This window comes from Peromyscus maniculatus, chromosome 8 (genome assembly GCF_049852395.1).
Source record: "Peromyscus maniculatus bairdii isolate BWxNUB_F1_BW_parent chromosome 8, HU_Pman_BW_mat_3.1, whole genome shotgun sequence".
NCBI classification, from domain to species: Eukaryota; Metazoa; Chordata; class Mammalia; order Rodentia; family Cricetidae; genus Peromyscus; species Peromyscus maniculatus.
The window spans coordinates 106,015,762-106,027,732 of NC_134859.1; positions in this window are offsets into that span (position 1 = coordinate 106,015,762).

The following is an 11,971-nucleotide window of genomic DNA, read 5'->3' on the forward strand; positions in this document are numbered from 1 at the left end:
TAGGCTGATTTCTTTGTCCTCTGACCACTCTTCCTCCCCTGGCTGGAGCTGCCCCTATAAACCCACTATTCCAGCCTGGATACAATGTATTGCTACTCTCCCCAGCCTGATGCGAGCCCTCGAGCCCTCGCCAGATCACTGTTTCACCATGCTTCCTGTGCAGGAGCTGACACCTGGATGAGATCTAGGTTTTCATCCTGACTTTGCCCTAAGTAGCCTATTACTCTAGATATTTCTCTTACCTAGGGCTTGATTTCTCATCTCTGTGTGTGTGTGGAGGGGGAGTAGGCAGGGGATCACCTAGACCAGTAGTTCTTAGTCTTCCATGCTGCAACCCCTTAATACAGTTGCTCATGCTGTGGTGAGGCCCAACCATAAAATCTGCCTGGCTCTGCCTCCCAAGTGCTGGGATTAAAGGCGTGCCCCACCACCGCCAGGGATAAAGTTACTTTTGTTGCTACTTCACAACAGTAATTTTGCTACTGTTACGAATCATAATGTAAATATCTGAGATGCAGAATATCTAATATGACCCCCAACACAACCCACAGGTTAAGAACCACTGACCTAGAGACAGAGTCAATAGTTCAGTTGGCAGGTGATGAATTCAATCCCCGGAACCCACCAAAAACAAACAAACAAACAAACAAAAAACCCTGGCACAGTAGAGTTGTAGAAATGATATGAGAAATTATTATGAACACTTAGAGATCAGTAAAGGAAAAGCTCTTTATCTGCAACCAGATATGGCTAATGCTCAAAGTGAAAGCCAGCCTCGAATAGGAGGTTTTATTAACTTACATACATGTTAGGCCTGTGCATTTTGCATGCACGGTCACCCTTAAATCTCTTTCAGGTCCAGACTCCATTACATTTTCAACAAATTAAATAGAGATGGGAAACTCTAGTCTGACCACTTGGGCAGAGGGGAGATCTACACAGCAAAGATGTCGTCAGAATTATGTCTTGAGTACATCAGTGTTGCCTTTGAATAGTTGTTACCCAGGGTCATCTTGCCCACTGGCAGAATTATGCTTTTCCTGATAAGAGCATATGGGACTTAATGGCAGACCCGGGCTTAGAGGTAGTTATGGCCCTGCACAGGCCCGCTAAACTTCCTGATAGGCATGTTCTTTGGGGGTGAGCCTAATGGCTGGTCAGTCCTGGTGAACATTTACATCCTAGTGTTGCAAGTTTTGCTTCTTTGTTTCTTTTTTGGGGGTTGTGGTGGGGTGGGATTGTGGTTTGAGACAGGGTTTCTTTGTCTATGTAGCCCTGGCTGTCCTGGAACTATCTCTGTAGACCAGGCTGGCCTCAAACTCAACTCACAGAGATCCACCTGCCTCTGCCTCCTAAGTGCTGGGCTCAAAGGCATGCACCACCACCACCACCCAGTAAGTTTTGCCTATTCCTTTTTTTTTTTTTTTTTTTTGTTTTGTTTTGTTTTTTGAGACAGAGTTTCTCTGTGTAGCTTTGCACCGCCTTTCCTGGAACTCGCTTTGGAGACCAGGCTGGCCTTGAACCCACAAAGATCCGCCTGCCTTTGCCTCCGGAGTGCCGGGATTAAAGGTGTGCGCTGCTGCTGCCGCCGCCGCCGCCCAGTAAGTTTTGCTTATTTCTTAACAGGCCTAATTAGCACACTACTTATCTTTGGGTATTTTAGAGGCAGCACTCCCTTAGCTAAATCCTACTGTGTGTGATGTCGTGTATCCTAGGCAAATCGTTAGGAAATGGTTTACACCATCAATTCTGGTTGGGTTTCTCCTACAGGTGCAGCGTGCACTTGTAATGAGACAGTATGTGGGGACTCCCTCCGTTCTCCGAGCTCTTGTCCTACCGTCCCGCAAGAATGGTGTGGACAGACAGCTAACGGTACATAGGGGAGCTACTTTACTGCTGATTCAGGATTAAAATAAGTTAAAACAGATGGCCCGTCTACCCCTAACAGTAATCCCAGTGTTTGATGGCAAAGACAGGTAGATCTTGTGGCTGCCTGGCCAGCTGGCTTAACTACTTGGCAGGTTCAGGCCAGTGGGAGACCTTGTCTTTTTTTTTTTTTTTTTCCCTTTAAGTGGCATTTTGGAGGAATAACACCTGAGTTGGTTTTCTGGCTTCCACATTCACCCCATACACACAAACACCAACACTTATAACTGCTGAACTTATAATAAGTAGCAAATACCAAGCTGGCCACAGTTAAATACCCAGGGCAACCCATAAAAAACATACTGTCCGCCTGGCGGTGGTGGTGCACACCTGTAATCCCAGCACTTGGGTGGCAGAGCCAGGCGGATCTCTGCGAGTTCAAGGCCAACCTGGTCTACAAAGTGAGATCCAGGACAGGCACCAAAACTACACAGAGAAACCCTGTCTCGGGGAAAAAAAAAAAAAAAAAAAGCCGGGCAGTGGTGGTGCACACCTGTAATCCCAGCACTCAGGAGGCAGAGGCAGGTCTCAGTGAGTTCAAGGCCAGCCTGGTCTACAGAGCTAGTCCAGGACAGGCTCCAAAGCTACAGAGAAACCCTGTCTCAAAAGAAACAAACAAACAAAAACAAAAACAAATAAAAACCATACTGTTGTTCCCATTTTACAAATGAGAAGACAGCACATTCAAGACCCCAGCTCCAGGGCTGGTGAGATGGCCCAGTGGGGAAGCACCACACTTGATGGCCTGCGGTTGGAAGCTGTTTAGGTAGTTCTGCCCTTCCCACCCCACCTCATCTCTGAAATTGGTCCAGTAACTTCCAACTGCTGGGTTTCTCCCCTTGAATGCTCCCCTGGGCACCTCAAACTCCTCATGTCCTGAAATGGACACATCTCCACCTTCTCAGAAGAGGCCATTCTTCTACCCTGTTTGCCCATTTAAACTGGTGGGGCAACACTCAGACTCCAGTCTCCTCCAGCTGTCTTCAGTGGGTGAGGCGGGACTACCCTTGTCCTCCCTCTCCCTCCTGTGGTCTGGCAGTGGCCCTCTCTACCTGTGAGAGTTCTCCTGAGACACTGACACCACCCACCTCCATTCTCTGTCCTTCCAATTGAGGTGGTGCCAATTCCCTGCCATGGCCAGTTTCTGGTTGGCCACTGCTCCCCAGCTGGCATCTCTGGTGTTCTTCAGAGAGAACATGACCAGGCTCTGTATCTCTGATCACAGAGATATTCTGGTTATTTTACTTGAGACTGTACAGCTATTACCCTATAGCAACTGCTGGCCTATGTCTTGGGCTCCCCCCCTCAGGTAAACCACCAGCCTGTTGTGGGATAGTGCAGTTGGTAAGTGCTTGCCTAGCATGCGTGAAGTCTTGGGTTTGATTCCTAGCACCTCATAAATGGGGTGTGGTGGTGTACACTTGTAATCCCAAAAGGATCAGAAGTTCAGGGTTGCACTTAATGACAGTGTAATGGTATGTTTCTTTGGTCCTGCCCAGACCCCATGGTCCTGCAGCCACTTATAAAATAATCATTCAGAGGCTTAATGTTATTTACAAACTGTATGGCCTGTGGCTCAGGCTTCTTCCTAGCTAGCTCTTTCATCTTAAATTAACCCATTTCTATTCATCTGTTTTGCCACGTGGCTATGGCATTGCCGGTCTGCTGGCATCTTGCTGCTCCTTGGGCAGTGGCTAGGCATCTCTCCCTCCTCTTCTTTCTTCTCTCCATATCTCCGCTTGGATTCCCCACCTGCCTCTAAGCTGCCCTGCCATAAGCCAAAACAGCTTTATTTATTAGCCAATGGGAACAGCACATTCACAGCATACAGAAAGATGTCCCACAGCACTTCTCCTTTTCTATCTAATCAAAAAGGAAGGTTTTAACTTTAACATAGTAAAATTACATATAATAGAACAGTTATCAAGCAGGAATTACAGTTACAATATCTAGTCTATTTGTATTTGGCAAAATTAAAGAAAATATTCTCTTTATCCTATATTTGTGAGTCTAAGTTTTTATATCTAATTTATCTTTTATTATTTATAACCAAGAAAAATTACAATTATAACTAGTCTTCAACTACATCAAAGACCCCAAAAGGATATAATATTTACCTAAGTAAACAGGAAGTGCATTGTAAGCAACTTCCAAAAATCTAGAATGACAGAGACAGCTAGCTGCCTGGACAGTCACCCAAAGTTCCTCTGCAACATTGGGGCATCCATCTTCAGCCTATAGGCCTAGAGTTTTTTAGTCCCTTCTCCCTGTGTCTTGTAGAATATCTGGCAGTCTCCTCTGTGAAGCAGGAACCTGAAGGACCAACTCGCCTTGTTTTGGTAAAATTTTGTGACTAGCCTCAGGATATAGAAGATCCTGTCTCAAAAACTAACCTATTAAGTTTGTTAATTTTACCATTCAAATATTTCTCAAAACACACTCCTCCCATTCAGTTGTTGAAGAAGGAGATCTTAAAAAAGAAGAAGAAGAAGAAGAAGAAGAAGAAGAAGAAGAAGAAGAAGAAGAAGAAGAAGAAGAAGAAGAAGAAGAAGAAGGAGATCTTGCCTGGACTAGAGAGGTGGCTCTTGCAGAAGACCTAGGTTCAATTCCCAGCACCACCACATGGCAGCTAACAACTGTAACTCCAGTTCCAGAGCATCTGACGCCCTCTTCTGGCCTCTGCAGGCATCATGCTTGCACACTGGTCCACAGGCATACATACAGGCAAAACACACACACACACACACACACACACACACACACACACACACACACACACGAAATAAAAATAACTATCTTTTGCCGGGCGGTGGTGGCGCACGCCTTTAATCCCAGCACTCGGGGGGCAGAGGCAGGCGGATCTCTGTGAGTTCGAGGCCAGCCTGGGCTACCAAGTGAGCTCCAGGAAAGGCGCAAAACTACGCAGAGAAACCCTGTCTCGAAAAACCAAAAAAAAAAAAAAACAAAAAAAAAACTATCTTTTACAAAAGAAAAGTCCCACTGTGCAGTGGTGGTGCACACCTTTAATCCCAGCATTCTGGAAGACAGAGGCAGGAAGATCTCTGTTAGTTCAAGGCCAGCCTAGTCTACAGAAAGAATCCCAGGACAGCCAAGGCTGTTACACAGAGAAACCTTGTCTTGAAATATAAAACAAACAAACAAACAAAAAACCCCAAAACAAAAGAAAAATTCCTCACAATCTTCATCAGTATTAGTGGAATAGCCAAGACATTGCTCAAGTGCCAAATAGAATCATTTTTAAGCTGGGTGTGGTGGTAGCAGATAACTTAATCCCAACACTCAAGAGGCAGAGACAGGAGGATCAGGAGTTCAGGGTCTTCCTCAGCTACATTAACTAATCCAAGGTCAGCCTGGTCTACATGAACCCTGTTCTAAAATAATAACATTCATAGCTTCCCCTTGAATGTATGCATAGCTCCCCTGACTCAAACTGCTCCTGAACCCTGGTGCTGACTGAGAAGCTGAGCAAGCTGCTCAGCTACCTCCTGCCTTTCAAGTTGACTTCAGCCCCAAGACACTTGCAATTCTAGATTCTTCACAGACAAATCCAAATTCTCCATCTGCACCCCCAATCAGACGTCTCTGCTTCAGGCTCAAACTAGTCTTTGGCCAGGAATTCCTTTCCCGCCTGCCTCTCAACTCTTGGCTTAGGCATTGCCCACTTCTAAGTCTCCCTGGATTTCCTCCTTCCCTGTCATTCTTTTGGAATATTCTGTGGATTTCTCTGTCCCTACCGTGACTCCCAAGAGCCAGAAACCATGGTATCTCTGGAACTAGTGTGTTGCAGGCTCACTGTGGACAGATGTTTTGGAAGAGACAAAACGCAAAGCAAGATGCTTTAGATGAGACAACTGAATGATCTCAGAATCCTAAAAGAGAAACCCAGAGAGATGCTGAAAAGGAAGGAAAGCTTTCTTGTTTTTCTCAATCTACAGACCACGCTGACCTTGAACTCACAAAATCTGCCTGCCTCTGCGTGCTGGGATTAAAGATGTGAGCCACCTTTGTTGTTTTAAAGCTATACTCCAAATTAATGGAATTAGATTTTACCTTGGGAAAAAGATGTGTTGCTAGAACTGTAATGTTGCTCAAATCTACTTGGTCGGCTCCCTGCCTTGGAGGTCAGAGCAAAACAGATTCAGTTCTGCCCCAACTTCAGGGCCTGTGGTTGTTGGAAGATGTCTCCAGATGTCAAGACCGGAATTGGGGCAATGGTTCAGTGGGCAGAGTGCCTGCTGGGTAAGCATGAGGACCTGATGGCAGCTCTCCAAGCACCCACAGAATGGGTGTGGTGGTGCACATCTGTACCCCAGCACGGTGGCGGGTGGGGAGCAGGCATATCCGGGGCTCTCTGATGTCAGCCAGTCTAAGTGAAATGCAAGTTCCAGGTTCAGAGAGATCCCTGGTCTCAAATACAAGGCAGAGAAGCAACTGAGGAAGACACCCTGGTGTCAGCCTCTGGCCGTCACAGCTGAGTGCTCGCCCATGCCATTCCCAGTGAGCTCTCTCTGTGCTTCCTGCTTGTGGATCAGATGCAAGCTCTCAGCCATGGCTCCAACACTACGCTTGCTTGACTACTGCCATACGTGGTAATGGACTCCAACCCTCTGGAACCACAGGTTCCCAAATTAAATCCTTCTGTAAGTTGCCTTGATTGTGATGTGTCTTCAGGGCAGTAGAAAAGTAACTGAGACACCCCTCTCCCCCATCATGAACACCGCTGGTGTCTCTGCACATTAGACAGAGATTCTAAATCGCATTAACTCTGCCAGCTTAGTTGTAGGCCCCCTGAAGCCCCAGCAAGCTAAGGGGGCACCCTGCCCCTGAGTTGCCATGGCAACGGACTTTTCCAGTAAGCAGAGGCATTATTTGACCTTCCGATGCCCCGAGGTTGTCATTCGCAGACCGAGTGACCCAGGCACAGACTGCTCTATGCTGAGGGTGGAACTCACCTCTCTTGAGCTTCTGCTCCATCTGAGTGCCACTCAAGCCCAGGCCCATTCAGATGGTGTTTGCCGCCCAGAGGGCGTGACGTGTACTGACAGCCTTGGCCACTGGCCTCTGACATAGACCCATCACTTTGTTTGCACAGTCCTCAGGGACAACAGTGGTCCATGCCATCCTTACCCATGCAGACAGGACCAGGGATCAAGGTGGTTGTTGTCTATTGGTGTTGTTCCAGAAGCCCGACTAAGGCAAGTAAAAGCCCCTACTCCTGGGCCTAGCCACTTGGGGAAAACATTTATGGCGCTGCCACTTACTGGTTCCTGAAGTGAATACCTCATTCAGATAATCGGCAATCTTGTGACAACAATTTAAAAAACGCAGGAAACTGACTTTCCTAAATGATATTTATTTCTCAGCAAGGCAGGCAGAGGCCAGGACAGGGCCCCCGAGGATCTCAGCAAGACAGACAGAGGCCAGAACGGGGTCCCTGAGGACCTCAGCAAATTCAGCGACTGCTGTGGGACTCTTCTACACAGCCAGGACAAAGTTATTCCGTTTTGTTTTGTGCTAACAATGTATATTTATTTAATGCTCTTCCCACAGTGTGGTTAGGAATCCTAGCTTCAGTCATTAGGGCTCCCTTTCTCTTTGGGATACATCAGTCCACCCCAGGGCTTAATGAGACTCCAAGTTGCCATTTTTAAAACAGGAAACTGCTGGGATCCTAGGTCCTTACATCTGTCCCTTGGAACTGCCCTGGGGCCCTGGCCAGCTTGTGCCCAGGCTGGCAGGATCCTTCCCCTGAATGAAGCTGGGCAGGATCCACTCTCTCCATGAGTATGTTGGTCCAGGATTGCCGCTGCCCAGACCTACACATGCACACTCCCTGCCATACTTCCGTAACACACACCACACACATCCACACAGTGTTCACAGCCACATGTCCCATGCACTCGTTTCTTCCCACTCTGAGCACACACCTTCCACACTCATGCCCTCTCACACCTTCACAACCTTTGGGCCCTCACACACTCCACAGCCCTTCCCATCACTGATGCCCACCTCCCAAGCAGCTGCGACCTCACCTTTCTGTTTTACTCTTAGAGACAGGGTCTTGCTAAGTTGCACAGGCTGGTTTTGAATTTTCTATCCTCCTGTCTCAGCCTCCCAAGTAGCAAGGGTTACGGTCCTGTGCCAAGCCCTGTGCTCTTTTGCCCTTATATACCTTTCCCCTGCACCCCAATATTCATCCTCAGTAGGACATACAGGTGCTATGGGAAGCTTCCTGAGAGGACCCCAACCCTGAGCTCAGGAGCCTCTTCCCTTCCTCAGAAGTTCCCAGGACTTTGACACACAGCCTTCCCACTGTCCAGAGGTCACACCCCTTCCCAATGACCCCACCCACAGCACTAAGCCACACCCCTTCCCAATGACCCCACCCAAGGCATATGCAGAACACTTCTTGTTTTCCACATTCCGTGATTGGTCACTCCTACATCCTCCCCACAGGACCAAACTGTATTCCAGTAACATGGAATGATTCGGTGTTCATAATGAGACCTACAGGTGACATCCATACTTCAGCCTGACCTTCTTCCAGTGTGACACTTACCATGAGAACCTGAGCCAAGAATGAGACGAGCAAGGACCAGGAGTGAGAACAGAAAGAAGATTTCAGAGGGAGGGCCCAAAAGAGGCCCAGGTCCAGGACAGGAGTGGTGAGCACTTTCCAGAACTCCAGGAGAAGGCCATCTGGCACAGAACAGGTAAAGCAGGTGGGTCCCTAAGCTTGCTTGAGGTTCTCCTGAATCCTTCACAATGTCTACCCAAAGCTGTGCAGTGGTGGCGCACGCCTTTAATCCTAGCACTTGGGAGGCAGAGGCAGGCAGATCTCTGTGAGTTCGAGGCTAGCCTGGTCTACAAATGAGTTCCAGGACAGCCAAGGTTGTTACACAGAGAAACCCTATCTTAAATCCCCCTTCCTACCAAAACAAAACAAAAAACAAAACAAAACAAATGTATATGCAAGATTGTCGGAGCCAGCCGACAAGTCAACCAGGTAGCTGGCTGGAGGTGTGCGGATTGTAGAGACAATGAAGGAGACAGAACAGCGTCGAGAGAACTGCCACTCAGTGCTGGACAGTCCTGAGTTCACGTCACAGCCAGCTTATGTACACTCTTGAAGGACAGAGATAGAACAATGCACAGCCCAGGCATTCAGCCACTCTCTATCCTGTCCTTGAGTCAAGGAGCAGACAGTTTCATTTTCTATCTCGATGTGCCTCCGGCTGGCGTCAGCAGCCTGCGTTTAGCTAGATAGTGTGTTCCTTCCTGTGGGCTAATCAGGACTTTCTCACAGCCCTGAAACAAGCAAGCTTGAACTTTATTGACTCAGAATAGACTTCAGATTCAAACTGGGAAACTGAGTCAGTTATGGGCTCCCACACAAGATGACTCATGATTCATGATTTTCAAACTGATTTGGATGTCTTGTATGTGAGTGTAGTGTGTGTGCGTACATGTGTGTGTGGGCGCTCACACCTGTACACATGCAAAGACCAAAGGAGAGCATCAGGTCTCCTCTATCCATCTCTCCCTTCTTTCTTTAAAAAGTATTTTTTTTTTTTACTGATTTTTTTTTTTTTTTTGGTTTTTTGAGACAGGGTTTCTCTATGTAGCTTTGTGCCTTTCCTGGAACTCGCTTTGGAGACCAGGCTGGCCTCAAACTCAGAGATCCGCCTGTCTCTGCCTCCCGAGTGCTGGGATTAAAGGCATGAGCCACCACCGCCCGGCCAAGTATTTTATTTTTTATTATTTATTTTACTTATGTGTGTGTGTCTGTGTAAGTGTATGCCGTGTGCATGCAGGTGTCCATGGAGACCAGAAGAAGGTGTCCAACCCCCTGGAACTGGAATTACAGATGGTCATGAGCCACCATGTGGGTGCTGGAAATTGAACCCAGGTCCTCTGGAAGAGCAGCCAGTGCACTTAACCACTGAGCCATCTCTAGCTTTCTTTGAGGCAGGGTCTCCCCCTGAATCTGGAGCTAGCATTTTTTTTGGCTAACCTGGCAGCTGGCAAGTCACAGAGAGCATCCTGTCCCTTCCCTGCACAGTACTGGGGTCACAGGTCCACACACGACTCCATCCGGTTTGTTAATGAGTGCTGGGAGTTGAACTCATGTCCTTATGGTTACACAGCAAGCCCTTTCAACCACTGAGCCACTCTCTGACTCTGGGTTTGTTTTGTTTGTTTTCTGTTTTTGAGACAGGATCTCACTGTATAGTCTTGGCTCACCTGGAACTCACTACACAGATGAGGCTGGCCTGGAGCTCAGAGATCCACCTGCTTCTGCCTCCAGAGCTCTGGAAAGACTGGACACAGCATTTCCCGGAAGCTTTATTGCCTGCCAGGGTTTTGTAAGGGTGGGGCTGTATTTAAGAACTCACCGCTGGGGCATTAGGAGTATCCCACTGACTCTGTACAGCTACTTCCTCTGAGCTGACATGTTCCCTCCTGGAACTAGAAGGAGGCTCAGAAGCCTCAGTCACAAGATTCACAAGGGCCCTCCCTCCCCGGGTTATGTCAGAAGTAAGCGATAGCTGGGAGAGAAGAATCGGGGTGGTGCTGCCTTCAGGCTGAGCAGGGGTTTCTAGTGGTGTGGCATCAGCCACGGTGGGGCACCCCTTCTGGTGATGCAGCTGCCTTTAAGCCACCCATGCCCCAGTAAATAACGCCAAAGCTCTTGGGTTCATCAAGGGAGAGTGCTGGGCTTTTGTTGTTGCTGTTTTGAGACAGTCTTGCATAGCCCAAGCTAGCCTGGAGCTCACTGTGTAGCTGAGGATGGCTTTGAAATCCTCATCTCCATGCCTCTGCCTCCTGAATACCAGGATTACAGTCATGTACCACTACAGACAGGGCATTCAGTGCTGCAGATACGATCAGAGGCTTCATACATGCTGGGCAAGGCAAGCCACACCCCCAGCCTCTGTCACGGTGGATTTGGGGAGACCATTTCTCTGGTTTGTCACTGTTTTCTATCCAGAGTGAATAAACATTTGTTCACGTTGGCCCAGAAAAGTCCCACAACACTCGCCTGGGACAGCACTTTTGGAACACTGTGCCTGGCTTTCCTGTGGCTCCCCTTAAAAGGGGTGAAACGAGACACAGTGATGGACTACACACAGAATTTGGCCGTCAGTTTTATTTCTAGACGATGCCTGTAGAAGTACCCCTGTCCCCACAACCACACTCCATCTTTCTGCAGGCTCAGAGGTGAGTTTGCCAGATAGTCTAGCTATGTAGTCCAACTTACCTCAAATTCATGATTCTCCTGCCTCGGCCTCAAAAGCCAGAATTCTTTTTTTAATTAATTAATTATTTTTATTTTATGTGCATTGGCATTTTGCCTGTGTGTGTGAGTTTGTTGGGTCTCCTGAAACTGGAGTTACAGACAGTTGTGAGCTGCCATGTGGGAGCTGGGAATTGAACCTGGGTCCTCTGGAAGAGCAGTCAGTGCTCTTAACTGCTGAGCCATCTCTCCAGCCCCCAAAAGCCAGAATTCTATATGCATGTCACCATGCTTGGCTGCTTTACATTTTAAAAATTAAAGTCATGTTTATATATTTGTCTGTATGTATACTCAAGTGTGTACATGTGGCGGTCAGAGGACAACGTGGAGGAATAGGTTTCGCCTTCCACCACGTGGGTTCCAGGGACCTGACTTGGATCACCAGGCTTGGCAGCAAATGCCTTTACCTGATGAGCCATTTCTTCAGCCATGCTGAACATTTTTTTTATCAGGCAGGAATGTTCTTCTTGGTTATTAAAGAATGGACATGCAGGGGTTGAAGATACAGCTTGGCAGTTTAGAGCACCGAGTTCTCTTGCAGAGGACCCAGGTTTGGCTCCCAGAACTCACATGGCTCACCGCTGCCTCTCACTCCAGTTCCAAGGCATCGGATGCCTTCTTCGGTCCTCCATTTCCCTCTGTGACTCCCCTTCCCTCTAGCTGGTAGACACTTGGCCCGCATCCCTCGCTAAAAAACAGCAGAAACAGCCACACAGGGAGCCAACC